The sequence below is a fragment of the Phyllobates terribilis genome, unplaced genomic scaffold (assembly GCF_046119375.1).
Source record: "Phyllobates terribilis strain yellow unplaced genomic scaffold, ASM4611937v1 Scaffold_51__1_contigs__length_9155689, whole genome shotgun sequence".
Classification (NCBI taxonomy): Eukaryota; Metazoa; Chordata; class Amphibia; order Anura; family Dendrobatidae; genus Phyllobates; species Phyllobates terribilis.
In genome coordinates this window covers 3907501-3922475 of record NW_027362811.1, presented here as the reverse complement: position 1 = coordinate 3922475, position 14975 = coordinate 3907501, and the positions used below count along the sequence as shown (strand labels likewise).

At 47.1% G+C, this 14975-nt stretch overlaps 1 pseudogene; it reads right to left on the bottom strand.

Moving 5' to 3' along the window:
• The window catches only part of LOC141191714 (translation factor GUF1, mitochondrial-like), a 69601-nt pseudogene that overhangs the window by 40128 nt on the left and 14498 nt on the right, over positions 1-14975 (bottom strand).

Below are 14975 nucleotides of genomic sequence, written 5' to 3'. Positions count from 1 at the left end.
GTGTTTAGCTACAAGACTGGAAAGAAAAATAGAAAAAAAAAATTAAGATTTTAAAAATTAAGATTTTATTATTTGGCAAAATCATCCATCAGAGGTTTGCCCACTGCCAAAAAGTTTTTGATGAACTTACAGTAGCAGCTGGCGAAACCCAAAAAACTTTGTAACGCCTTTAAGTCCTGAATATAATACCAATCCAGTACCGTCCGGACTTTTGCCAGATCCATGCAAAAAACAGTGAATGATAAGAAATAACCCAAAAAAGGGACCTCCTGAATGGAGAACATAAATTATTTGTCAAACCAGAGAAATGTATTATCTTTGAGTATCTGTAAGACCTGCCTGACATGTACCTGATGTGATACGAGGTGAATAAATTAGACTGTGGGGACCCCCAACGAAACCCCGACGCTCAGCCCCCCTACCGCCACCCCTTCCTTAACAATACAATAATGTAACTCTTACAACTGGATGGGTGAGGATCGGTCACAGCTTTATTAACTCTTTAACTCATTCCACTAGAAAGGCATTTTATTTCCAAAAATAATTCCGCTTGTTGCAGCATGCCCTGTGTCTCCACACCGGCAAGTTGGCCAACAGGAGTAACTTTCCAACATGTCCTTTCTATTTCAGGCCAAGGAGGATCCTGCGTACTCGTATGCAGGACTCAGACCCCCACTCATCATCATTAACGCTTGCTCCACTCCGTCCTGGAGTCCTGACAGGAATATGTCCAGTCCAATATCCGTTAAATGAACACCGTCGGGCCATATGAGGCCAGCTTTATCTCCTTCCAGTTCTCGGTGTCTTATCACTACACCACCTCTTTCCTTTAAAAATCTTGCCATCCGAATATTTATTAGCCGCCTTGTCCGTTCGATGGCTGCACTGTCTCGCGCACCTCGCCATACCGTTCTCGGCACAATCTCTGACCATATTATAGTTAGTTTACTAAAAAATGCTCTGAAGCACTCAGTGTCTAGCTTCATTATTGCCATTAGTTCTGCGCTCTTGTAATGACCGAAGTCGTTTCCCCCAGCGTGTATAACTAAGATAACCGGACCTGTTGCTTCTCTCCCTATGTTGATTACCTCCATTAGTACCTGTGGCCATCGCAGGCCTCTAATACCTCTCCAGTTGAAATATGTGTCATGAAACCCCATATTCCTCCCGCCTGGGCGGACTGTCGCCCTTTTTTCTGCCCAGTATATGTACGAGTGGCCTATCACCCACACTGTTGGCTTATCGTCACCTATAAAAGAAACAAACCACGTTAGGATAACAAGTCCTGTCTTATGTATCTCGCAAAACACGTGGATCGCCATCTGCCTATCCTCTGCACTTCCGTTTCTGACAGTCCTGCTCTAGCTGCTTCCGTGGCCGCGCCTATGCGGAATGAGTGTGTCCCGTAATCTTTGGGGTGGTTCCCTGCTAATGTTAGGCATTTATTAAATATAAATTGGAACTGGTATCTTGATAATGGAGTTCCATCAATGTGTGATAGGAAGAAATTACTTTGTGGCCTGATGGCTGCATATGTTTTTACTATTGTTACCGGACACAGTGTACTGTTTGTGGGTTTTAGAAGCACCCAAGTGCCCTTGCCCGCTGGGTCTGTTTTGGATTTGCGTATGCGTAGGCGTATTGCATTATTGGCTATGACTACGTCCTGGTGTAATAAGCCTCCACTGGTGGTGATTTTGGATCGAGGGACTAATTCGCTTATGCGTAGCGCCCTGAAAAAGGCGATCACAAATGCAGTAGACAGTAGTGTTGCTTCAAATTGTGAGTGGCATGTTAATGGTGTTAGGGATATGATTTTTGAGAGCAGATTTAGTGACACAGGACGTCTGCACTCCTGACTTGGCTGACCTCTTTTCCACCCTTTTAAGGCTTGACTGATGATGAATCTTTTTGTCACATCTCCCCAATTCAGTAGTTGGAAATGAAATGCTACTCCGGTCCGCCACCGCTGCGCTGACGCCCCTGATATGCCCCTCATTATTAGCTGGTGGAGAAATTCTATGGTTACATCTAGTCTGGCTTGTTCACATTGGTTAACCCGTCTGCCTGCTACTAGTCGTATCCAGTCTTCCCATGCCTTACCGTATGCTTTCCATGTTGACGGGGCGACTGACGCTCTGATTAATGGCATCAGCTGTTCGCCACTAGATCCCATAGGGAGGGTGGGCAACTGGTGCCCGACGGGTGGGCGTTGGGGAGGAGCTCTCTGAAAACCTGCCAATTGAATTGTGATAAAGCGTTAGCAGCAGCGTTAGATCCCCCCTCCACATTGTGGCTAGCACGGACCCACACATTGTGTTTTAGGCACAGGAATGCTAGCCGGCGTAGTAGGCCTAGCACTGGGAGAAACGATGATGCCATCTTATTAATGCAGTGCGCTAGGCTGGTGTTATTTGTTATGAAGCGTATATTTTTGTTCGCTAGGTACGTGCCCCATATTTCTATGGCTACCACTATTGGGAAGAGTTCCAGGAGTGTCTGTTTTTTTGCTAACCCTTGTTCAGACCAATACGGAGGCCATAAGCCTGTGCACCACTAGTTATCTAGTATCGCTGCATATCCGCCCGCCTCTGCTGCCCCGGTGAATAATTTTAGTTCAATGTTGGACTGTTCTGCTGACATAAATAACGTGTGACCATTGAATGATTGTAAGAAGGTTTTCCACACCTCTAAGTCCGCCCGAAGCTGCCTGCTGATTCTGATTCTATGACTCAGTTTTAATGCACGTTTTGTTGCAAGGGATAAACGACAAGAGAAAGCCCTTCCGACTGGCATCACCCGGCTCGCGAACACGAGGAGACCTAGTAACACTTGCATCTGTTGTAGTGTTACTTTCCGTACTGTGCAAAATCCCTCGATGAGGTGCAGTGTTTTTTGTATTTTTTCTGTTGGGAGGTGGAATAACCTTGCTGTGGTGTCGATTTCGATGCCTAAGAACGATAGCTTTGTTGTGGGGCCTATGTTTTTTGTAGGGCACAATGGGACTCCAAACCGTTGAAAGATGTTTGTGAATTCGTTAAGTAATGATTGGCATTGATTTGAGTCTTTGGGTCCGACGAATAGGAAGTCATCTAGGTAATGTGTGACGGACCTATTGCCGGTTTTGTACCTCAACACCCATTCTAGGAAGGAACTGAATAGTTCGAAGTAATAACAGATATTGAACAACCCATTGGGAGGCAAGTGTCGTAGAAGTATTCATTGTCCACTTGGCATCCCAGCAGGTGGTAGCAATTTGGGTGCACCGGTAGTAGGCGAAAGGCGGATTCTATGTCGGATTTAGCGAGCAGCACTCCGGGCCCCGCATCGCGTACTAACATTACTGCTCTGTCGAAAGACGCGTAGGAGACCGAGGCGTCTTCAGACGAAATACCGCCATTTACAGACTCTCCTTTTGGGTAAGATAAATGATGGATAAGCCGGAATGAACCTGGCTCTTTTTTGGGGATTATTCCCAGAGGGGAAACTCTTATGTTACTGAATGGTGGGGTTGGGAAAGGGCCCGCCACTCTGCCTAGAGCTACTTCTTTTTGTATTTTTTGCCTAAGTATTTCAGGGTGCTCTTTTGCAGATTTAAGGTTATTTGCAAAGGTGGGTGATTTATTAAGTTTGAAAGGGAGGAAAAAACTGTATGTGAAACCAAAACGTAACTGCCCCGCTGCGTCTTTCTTAGGATATTGGTCTAGCCAGGGGCCCATCGCGTTTACGCTCACCGGGGTCCTTGGATTCTGACTGTGGGAGTTTAATTGATAATTTGCTTGCGGGATGAGAACATCTTGCCGCGGGGTGGGCTGCACCCCAGGCTGAGCATTCATGTTTGTATCTGCATAAGGCGTAGAAACGACAGCGTCCCTCATTGTACTGCCAGCAGGCCCCTGGTCTACGTACTACCACTGAATTTTGGCCTGCTGTTGCCTGTTGTCCAGTAGCCGTTGTTGGAAAGGGATGGTGTTTCTGTAACAGCATTAATCGCAACCATATGTCTGTAGCTTTTACTCCCCAGCCTAGCTGTGGTTGCAGGGCCAACCGCCTCCGGAACTCTTCATCGTAGCGGCACCATGCTGAACCGCCGTGGGCTTTGTACGAGTTATACACCGTATTCTGGTATATGAATAGTTCTGAGCAGCGTTCCGGATGCTTTTGGCCCATGATGCAACCCAGCACTGAAAACGCCTGTAACCAGTTACTCATTGTCTTCGCGACCTTTTGTCTATTTCTGTTGAATGGTCTGTCGACTATCCTTTTCTCTTTGTCTATAGTATGTTGGTCAGTGGTTACAAGTGCCCAAATGTCGATGTAGTCATTATTCCATATTTTAATTCTGGTTTCCTTGTCTATGTGTGAGCCCAATGGGCTTATCCTGCAAAAGAATGCGTCCTTGTGTACGCTGGCTAATGGTGGAGTTGTTTTAGTAGAATTATGTATAGCGCCTGGTGGCACGGATAGTTGTTCGACTATGGCCTTAAGGGCCGCTATTAAGTTGGTGTTACTATTTCCCATTTCAGTTATACTTATATTGCACGCACCCATTCCTGCGGCTGGAGGAGGGACTCTGATGTGTGGAGGGACTCTGACACCAGTCTCGCTCGGGGTGAGCGGCGTGCCTCTGCTCTTAGACCTGCGTGAAATCGTTGTATCGTGCAGACTGTAAGCTCTGGAGGGTGCCATTGTATCGTTTCTGTCCCCCGGAGGACGGGATCGTTGGGGCTCGACATCTCTGATGCAGAGGATGGTGAGCGCCACCTTGAGGACCGCGACCTGTGACCCCTCCTGTGGGATGCCGATCTCCACTTTGCTTGTGACGACCGCTTCCTTCGCCGGTGACTTGTGTGCGATGGCGTAGATCTGTCGTCGGAGGAACTACAGCGAGTTCACCTAGAGTGAGTACGCCTGGAGTCTCTGTGTCCCTAAGGGTGTATGGGGGGTTCTGCGCAGTTTACATGTGTCCCGCCGGGACATGTCGGTGCTATTTGTGGCCAGGGCGATGCTATAACGGAGTCAAGCACGTGCGTCACTGCGCTATTATAGGGGTATATGGGGGAGGCGAGGATGGTCGCTGAAGTGTTTAGGCTCCGCATCGTGTCCATCAGGGGGGTATTGATACTGTGACTGGGCGCTGGATGGGCTGCGGTGATTACAGGGGCCGCAATGTCCCCAGGATGTGTAGTGTCACGTGTTCTGTTTTGGGAACTTTTTCTTTTATTTTTAATAGGAGTTTTTCTGTGGGGGATTGTTTGGGGGGGAAGCAGAGCACAGCCCCCGGCAGAGGATTCCTGTCCGGAGCTCTGCTCTGCCACAGCCCCTGCTGTGTGTTGAGGGGGCAGGGAATGGTTACTAAGTGGCCCGCAGCTTCTTCTGTGAGGCTTCGGGGTGCTGTGCCTAAAGCGCTCTGGAGGACGGGAATGCCTGCTGGACCTCCGCCCTCCAGGGCGCTCCTCGGCAGGATGCGGGACAGGAGTGTTAACGGGGGTGGGGAACAACAGGCTGTGTGCTGTCTCCAGCGCCGGTGGCAGGCAGGAGACCTGAATCCCCTCTGTGCCCGCCGCCGACATGGAAGACAGCCCGCACTCATTTATTAGTGCAGAGGAGCCCTGCACCCGCAGTAAGTGAGGCGCAGGCTCCACCGCCGCACTAGCTTCAGCTTCCTGCTCCGCCCCGCAGCATTCTGAACTGGGGGGCGTGACCTGTGGGGTCACGTGGGGCGGACACCCGCCCTGTACATGCGCATCGAGCGCTTCCTGCCCTCCAGCTCCGCCTCCCCCAACATGCCTCTCCAGCCTAGTGGAGTCACGCGCCCGCTTCCCTGCTCCGGCGCGCGACCGCAGAGAGGAACCCCCCAACCCCACGCCGGCGCGCGCCCGCCGCCCTGCTGTCGCTGCGCGCCCTTCCCCACTGGCGTGTGGCCACCGGACCGCCACGGCTGCCCGCTTCCCCGAGTCAGCGAGCGCCCGCAGCACTACCGCAGCCGCCTACCGCCCCGGGTTGAGTGGCCCGATGAACACTGTAAAGTTGTGCGGATGCGGCGATCGGGTGAGGAAGGGGATCGGGACCAAGCCGCGGAAGTAATGCAGCCCCCTGTTCCAGATGACCCGACCGCCGTGGAGGGGACCGTTGTACCGTGGGCAATTGGAGTGGGTGAGTAGGCCCAAGTGGTGAGGGGACTGGGACTGGGGAATATGATGTTCCCATAAGGGGTTGAGGGCCAGGGGCAGGGTGATCTGGGGATTTAGAGCTGGGGCCAGGGGGATGAGCGCTGAGCCCCGACATGAGAGCCTGTAACCAGCGCTCGCCCCCCTGTGCAAACCCAGCCTGGAGGGCCTCAGCAATCTGACCTGATCCTGAAATCTCCATGACGTTCGACTCCGGGACCAGCAAAGAAAGGAAGTAACGTGGGATGTCCCGGTGTTTATGTATCCATGGGACGACTTGTAGCAGCCGTCCCTTTCGCTTCATTGGATCCTTCTGGGGGCTTAAGGATCACTGGTCAGTAAGGGGCAGCGAAGGGGGGGGTCACCAATCGCCATGGCCCGGGGAGGGGCCACCACAGTCAGTGACTCCCTCCTTATTTAGTATGGAGTCTACCATTATGTCATCAAGATGGGTTTGTTGTGATCTACATGCCAGATGAGTAAAAATGGGAGCATTAGTCAACCCAAATGCCATCACAAGGTTTTCATAGTGCCCCTCAGGAGTATTGAAGGCCGTCTTCCACTCATCTCCTCAATGTGAATGAGATTATAAGCCCCCCTGAGGTCTAGTTTAATCAAATTGTAGGAGCCAAATGGTTTTCTAAAGAGGTCTGGGATGAGAGGGAGAGGATATGCATCCCAGACCGTGATCTGATTAAACTCACAAAAATCAAGGCGGGGGCGCAACCCCTAGTCTTTTTTTTTTTTTGACAAAGAAAAACCCCACTGCAACGGGAGATGAAGAACATCTTATATGGCCCTTTGGTAGACTTTCAGTGATCTAGTTTTTCATGGCCTGCCTCTCTGAACCAGAGATATTATATAACCTGCTTTTTTGGCAGCTTGGCCCCAGGAATAATATTACCGACGCAATCATAAGGATGATGGGGTGGAAGTTCTTGACACCCCTGTTCAGAAAACACATTCCTAAAAATCAGACCCACCATGGCTATCCGAGTGACCAAGCAGTGTTCTTGGCAATACTCGCTCCATTTTACCACCTCCCGAGTCTGCCAGTCTACGGCTAAGTGCTCACGATGCAGAAATGCTCTGGATTTTTCCTGAGCGTTTCTGCATCTCCCTGGCAGAAAAAAATGCATGCGGATTTTACATGTGTTTTTCCTGCCAGGGACAAGCGTAAGTGAAGCGTTTTTTCACATGCATTTCCGAATGCGGGTTGTCAAAAGCTTTCCAAGCGATTTTAGCATCACTTGGAAAGTGCTTGACAACTTGGTCACACTATATAAATCCATGCAACCGGCATGGATTTATATAGTGTGACCAAGTTAATAGTTGAAGAAAAAAGATTAAAAATGGTAAAAAAAAACAAAAAAAAAAACCCATTTTACTTACCTTCTGATGGCCCCTGGTCTCTTGTATGGCTCACGGTGGTGTGAAAGGACCTTCCATGACGTCATTTAGTCATGTGACAGGTCACGCGACCGCCGACGAGCCATACAAGAGACTCGACTCAGCGGAGAAAAGACCGGGGGCCATCACAAGGTAAGTATAATGTCTTTTTTTCTTTTCTTTTTTTTTTTTTTTTTTTACTACAGGTACCATGGTACCCGGGTCTGGAGGAGAGTCTCCTCTTCTCCAGACCCGGGTACCATCCGCACGTTGAATCGCTTAATATCCGCATGTGCACAGGCGAAAACGTTGCGATTCCGCAAAATAATTGGTAGTGCTGCGGATTTTTCCGCACTGATAATGCGCAGCGGAAATTTCCGCAGCATGTGCACAGCACATGCGGATTATCATTGGGGAACATTGCAGACTTTCTACCAAGCGTTTAAGCGTTTCTGCAATGGAATTGCCGCTGCGGAAACGCTTAAAAGATAAAGTGGGCACTCAACCTACCACAGGATTGTGCAGCGTAAACCAAGGTAGTCCAAGGACCACAGGAGAGGGCAAGCCCTCTAGCACATAACAGTCAATAAATTTTGAGTGCAAGGCCCCTACCTGCAGATGTAGCACACGAGCGACAAGAGTAAAATACCCCTAGCTCAAGGGTGCAGAGTCAATGGCGATTATGGGTGTTGAGACAGAAAATTTATGAGGTTTGAGGTCCTGATCGGACCTAGCGTCTATCAAAATAAACCCCGCCCCACTGTCCAGAAAGGCAGAAATTACCACCATACTTTTGCCAAGATGGATCTTGGACGGTAAAAAAAAAAATTGTGACCTACCCACAGAGGAAATAAGCACACCCCCGAGTCGCCAATTCACCCCGCAACTCGGGCGCCTTAGTTTTCCGGTGGGTGTTTAGGAATTTAGGAAAGACACATACACACACACACACACTCCCCCTTTCCGCCAAACTACAGTTGGACCAACAGAACAAGTCGCCACACCCAACAGCATGGGTTCCTCAGTTAACTCAAACCTCGGTGCCCTTGACCCCAGGCCCCCTGCAAATTGGAGTGTCTCCTTATGTCTCTGGCAAAGACAGCGGTTAACACACAAACTCCTCTTCAAAACAACCAACACCTCCGACTCCAGAACTAGGCAGCATAAATCTAACACTGGCAATCCAAGATTGCCAGAGGCGAGTATATATAGGAGAGGGGAGAGGCCAACACTGAACAGCTGAGACCATCAATGCTGGAAAGCTCTAGCAGCTCTCAACTGAACAGATTAACCTTTGCACTGCTAGCAGAAACCTTCACGGTTTAATATGATAGTGAAGTGCTTCTAATCAGTGCAGGAGCTCAGACGCCGCAGTCTTCTGGCCCCTCTAGTTACGGTAAACCCGTGGTACCTGGATTCCAGCGATGTGTCACTTACTGAGCTGCTTGATGCAGTGTTGATAAAATCCCTTTATTAGCTGCAGATGTTCTGCCTATGCACAGGGTACACAGAAAGCTGTCAATCAGTGGTGCGGGTGGGGCTATATATAGAGCTCATGAATGTGGAGGACTACATGGTAGCAGGTTTACTAGTCCTTGAGTGATAAAACTAAAACAAGCAGCCAGTTATTGACACATGGCTGGAATCAGAGTCTCTGTCTTTATATAATCAGAATCTAATAAGTGTATAGATGCAAGTGTACAATAAATCTGGAAGAATAAAGAAGTAATCAGTATATCATAAATTATATCTACCCTACAGGTAGCATATGCATTATAATTACATACAACGTCACTAAGGAAAAGTACCTCATTTGCGTCGACCACCAATAATACACCTTGGCAAGCAGAAAGGGACCTTGAAACCTCGTAGCTAAAATCAACATGACCCTACAAAAGTACAAAAACGTTAAAAGGGAAAACATGTTGGACAAATATGGATTGATGGATACAAGGCGCATTCTTAAATAACCATGTATAAATGTGAGGGGAGTCATTTCGTATGTAGATGGACAAAGAATGCTGAGCGTTGGAAACATGTTGCTATGTTGCATAAATTTTTCACTTGAACCTTGTGGATTAATGGACTTTTAAAGATGAAATAATAAAGATGGATTTTATGGAGCTGGAGTTCCTTTTCTTTTTCCTGTGATTTACACACGTGTGGCCACACGATCTCCGGGCTTCAGCACGCCGAGAGCCGCTGTGGGTGAGCTGGTGGTTTTTTTTCTATAGCATTCTTAAATAGGCTGTGCCAAGATCGCAACTTTTTGGCTATTCTGTGGGGGGGGGGGAGACAACCGGGACCTCCAATGATCAGAAGAACAGATGTCTCACATCCCCTTTTTTAATGGAGTGGTGCCATTGTCTACGGGACTGATGGAGATAGCTGAGCTCTGAATTCGGCCATCTCCGGCAGCCCATTACACTTTGAGTGGAGCAGCAGTGCACACGCTCATCGGCCAATCCATTGGCGTAATATGGCTCGTGCACCTGATTTCCTGTGATTGGGGTCCCAGAGATGGGTCCCCAGCTATTAGCAAGCAATCTGTTCTGTAGAAAAGTGATAAGTTGTAATCTGAGAGCAAACTCTTTCAATTTTAAAATATTGGATAGCTCTTATGGGCGTCTATAAAAAAAACCAAAACAGTGTTAGATCTACAGGGTCGGCCATTTATATGGATACACCTAAATTAAATGGGAATGGTTGGTGATATCAACCTGAAACAACGGATACTGGAAGCCTGTGCTAGCATTTCTTCTGCGGTGTTGCGATCAGTGTGTCAAGAGTGGGAGAAGAGGGTTGCATTGACAATCCAACACAATGGGCAGCACTTTGAACACATTTTATAAGTGGTTATAAACTTGTACAAAACTCATGAAAGAATAAAGTTACGTTAAAACCAAGCACACCGTTGTTTTTCTTATGAAATTCTCAATAAGTTTGATGTGTCACATGACCCTCTTCCCATTGAAAAAATAAAGTTGGATCCAAAATGGCCGCCATGGTCACCACCCATCTGGAAAAGTTTTCCCCCTCCCATATACCAATGTGCCACAAACAGGAAGATGATATCACCAACCATTCCCATTTCATTTAGGTGTATCCATATAAATGGCCCACCCTGTGAAATAATAAATTATTATTATTATTATTGCAGCTGCTGCATTTTGTATAACTCATTCAGTATCTGAACATCTGCAACAAGAGCACAGAGAAACAAATCAAGAAGAAACGTCACACTCACCGGAGTGTGGATCAGGTTCAGGAGATACTTCTTTCCCTCCTAAGTGTAAACCAGAGACGCAGTCTGGGCCTTCACCGTAATCCGGGCTCCCTCTCCACCTGCAGCTTGTCCAGAACTTGCTTATTGGAGGCGGCTTTTGGAATACACCCTGAGGGAAGGCGCGAGACCCCCGAATCCACACTGTTAGCTCGTGGTGGCAGTGTCCCCCTCCATACTAGTCTGTCAAGGTTAGCTTGTTTCTGTGTTTTATATATGTATTTTATGTGTGTAAACCCTCTTCATGTGTACAGCAGCCTGGAATGAACGCTGCTTAAGAAATAAATAATAGAGTAAGGCCTCATTCAGACCACAGTGATTTCTCTTGTAGGTAAAAAAAAAAAAAAAGACCGATTTTCATCAGCTTTGTTTTGCATCCGAGAAGTTCTAAACTTTGATTTGGATCAAAATCCGACAGGTCAACGTGTTTCGGTGAAAAATACGCGATCCGCAGAAATATGTGAACAGCCCTAGACTATAATAGATATGAGTTCTGTGAAAAACAAGGATCGAGCTCGTACGAGATCCAACATTTCATTCTATAAATCTACATAAATAATTAATAACGTGCCAAATTGCTTTTTTTTGCGTATGTTTTGCGTGTACGGAGGGAAAGTTCCCAGTGCTAGTGTCTATGGTGCTCCATTAGGCTAGGGCTACCTTGTGACTGTGTGTGGCGCTACTGATTGAGCAATAGCTCCAGTTCAAAGCAATACACTCATTTTAAAAGGAAATCTGTTTGACCTCAGATGTGGGCATGCAGGCCTTTGACATGTAAATCTAAACCAATGGACACTTTTATATCTTATACCTGTTGCTGCACTCCTAAGTAATTAGAATTTTGGTTCACATGTAATTGAGGAGTTAAGTCTCTGTCTCCTGAGATTATCTCCCACAGCAAGCATCCGTTCTCTTTAGGCTACGTTCCCATCGCTTTTGATGAGTTTTCGATGTTGCAGATTTTCTACAGCATTCCTGCACCTATTAAGTAAAATAGGTTACTTGTTTTTTTTTTCTTTAAATCTGTAACATCAAAAGCTCACTGAAAGCTCGTGGTGGGAACTTAGCCTTAGTGTCAATGATAACTCACAGTTTTTTGGGACGTCAGAAAATCAGAAAGTAAGCTATCAATCAAGATAAAGAGGCTGTTGCTGGGCAGGGAAGCAACCTTGGAAGGCTGAGGCTCGGTAAGTGCTCCGTTACACCCAGAGCACTCAGAAATGCAGCAACAGATAAAAGATATAGAGGTGTCTATGGATTTAGCTTTCCAAATCCTGCATGGTCATGAATGGGAATTGGAGGGAGGGGTATATCTGATGGATTCCCTTAAATTATTAAATGGCAATTGCAGTTCACATAGTTGCATACTACTTAATCTTTAGCGCTACAAAAATTTGTACTTCAAGCACCAGTAAAAAAGATTCCTTAGAGGTATCTGGTCACTATTAGTGATGATCGAGTGTGTTCTATCAACCCCTTCGGCGAGCACGCTCGGGTGCTCGCTGAGTATTTTGGCATGCTCGGCATTTCTTTTAATGTCGCCATGCCTGCAAGTGTCACGGCTGTTAGACAGCGTGCTCGCCGAAGGGGTTCATAGAACACGCTCGATCATCACTAGTCACTATACATGAGTATACCATAAAAAATAACATATTATATAGTGAATAACACAGACACTATTCAATACAGCAGGGTTGAGGTGTATTTTGTGGTACAAAATTACAGTATTTTTGAATGACACCATTCACTTTACTGTGCAAGATATAGAAAAAAAGGGTAATGAACTCCAAATAAAGTGAAATGGTGCAGAAGAAAAAAAAACAAAAACATTTCACTGCTTTTAAAAAATTCTAAACTTTGCAAACAAATTGTTTGGCTCGTGTTTAAATTTTCTAAGACCGTTTTTAATACTTACCATTTTGGGGTACAACTTTTTGATTGCTCCATCAAATGAATAGTCATAAGTTACTTACCGGTAACGGGATTTTTCAGAGACCATGACAGCACCACGAGAGAGGGGATCCGCCCACCAAGGAGAGGAAACCTACAGGCTTAAAAGGGCGCCGCCTCTCTCCCGCCTCAGTTTGGATTACAGAGCACTGAGAGGACCGCCAGGTTAATGAACACAGCAAACAATCACAAAGTTGCCATACCACACGACACCTATTGAGTGTGAGATTATAATTTATAAAAGGGGAGTGCTCCCACAAAGGTGAAGGGAGGGAATGTAAGGGTGCAGTCATGGTCTCCGAAAAATCCCAGTACCGGTAAGTAACTTAAGATTTTATCGGTCGACCATGACAGCACCACGAGAGAATTACAGGGATGAAGTAATCTATTGAAGGACCACAGCCTGGAACACTCTTCAGCCAAAGGTGAGGTCAGCCGATACTATATAGGTTAGATATGGGTGTGTCTGTGGAATGTAGAGGGACAGGACCAGGTAGCAGCCTTACATATGTCTTCTAATCAAGACACCTGTCTTCTCAGCCCAGGAGGTCGCCACAGCCCGGGTGGACTGAGCCTTCAACCCTCCTGGCACTTCCTTGCCGCTAGATGTATATGCTAGAGAAATGGCCTCCCTATTCCATCTAGCTATGGTGGACTTTGTGACATTAGACCGTTTTGTAGCCCCTTGGTAGGATATAAACAACGAGTTATCTTTCCTAAAGCTTCTGGTAACTGAAAGGTACCTAACCACACATCTCCTCACGTCTAACGTATGTAACTCCGCCTCTTTCTGGTTACTAGGATTTGGACAAAAGGAGGGTAGGAGGACTTCCTTAAGACTGTGGAAACGAGTGGCTACCTTAGGGAGAGAGAGAGTGATTTTTAGACTAGATCCTGCCTATCATCCAGAATTTGAGTAAACGGCGAGGCCATAGACAGGCCCTGGATGTCACTAATGCTCCTGGCCGAGGTTAAAGCTATTAACAAAGCGGTCTTAAGGGAGAGGGATTTAAGGGTTGCTGACTATTAGCTCAAACGGCGAGCTAGTCAAGGCCTTTAGAACCAAATTTAAATCCCAGGGAACCAAGCTGCTTTTAATAATAGGTCTAGATCTAAAAGCTGCCTTAATGAACCGAGAAACCCAGTAGTTACCCGCTAGATCACAGCTATATAGGGAACCCAAGGCAGAAACCTGAACTTTAAGGGTGCTGGTGGATAACCCTAGTTCAAGACCTTTTTGTAAAAACGCCAAGATTTTTCCTATTGGCGCCTTCCCCTCCCCCATCAACCCCAGGTTTTCTGCTGTGCATTAGGATGGTTACTAGACCTTGGGAAAAACCTTTCCGATTTAGCAGTGTCTTTTCAAGTTCCACATCGTCAAGTGGAGGCCAGTTGCTTGAGGAGATACGGAATCTCTGGAAGAACCCAAGGATCGGAGATGGACATGCTCCTCAGGCATGAGAACCAGGGCCTCCTGGGCCAAAAGGGTGCGATCAGCAGAACCCTGGCCTTGTCCTCCCTGATCTTTCTTATGACCATGAGAAGAAGAGCCAACCAGGGGGGGAGGCATACGCCAGGCTGAAATCCCAACGTATCAGGAGAGCATCCACAGCTAGGAGATTTAGGGAACACAAGATCTTTGTCTTCCGATTTAGTTTTGTGGCAAACAGATCTACCTGACCGGAGGGCCCCCCCCCCCATCTTCGGCTATTTGGGTAAAAATTCCTTGATTTAGTTCCCATTCCCCTTGCGTCAGAGGATAGCAGCTTAGGAAATCTGCTCTGGTGTTTTCTTTTTCCCTTATATGGAGGGCCATCAGGGAAAGGAGGTGACTTTCTGTAATCTGGAAGAGATGATCTGTCACTCATCAGCAATCTTGACCATGTGTCCCCTGGTGGTTCACATATGCTACCGCAACTAGATTATCCAAGAGGATCTTTACATTCTGGCCCTGAAGGAAAGGTAAGAAATTATTCAGCGCCTTGTCTACCGCCAGAAGTTCTTTTGCATTGGAGGAGAGACCCTTTTCGATATCTGACCAGGTCCCCTGGGCTCCCCACCCTCTGGGACTCGCATCTGTGGTAATTGTGCTAGTGACCCCAAGTACCCAGGGAACCCCTCGAGATTGGTGGCAGGATGAGCCTAACCTCTATAAAGATTTTACTGACTGGGATGATAAGGAC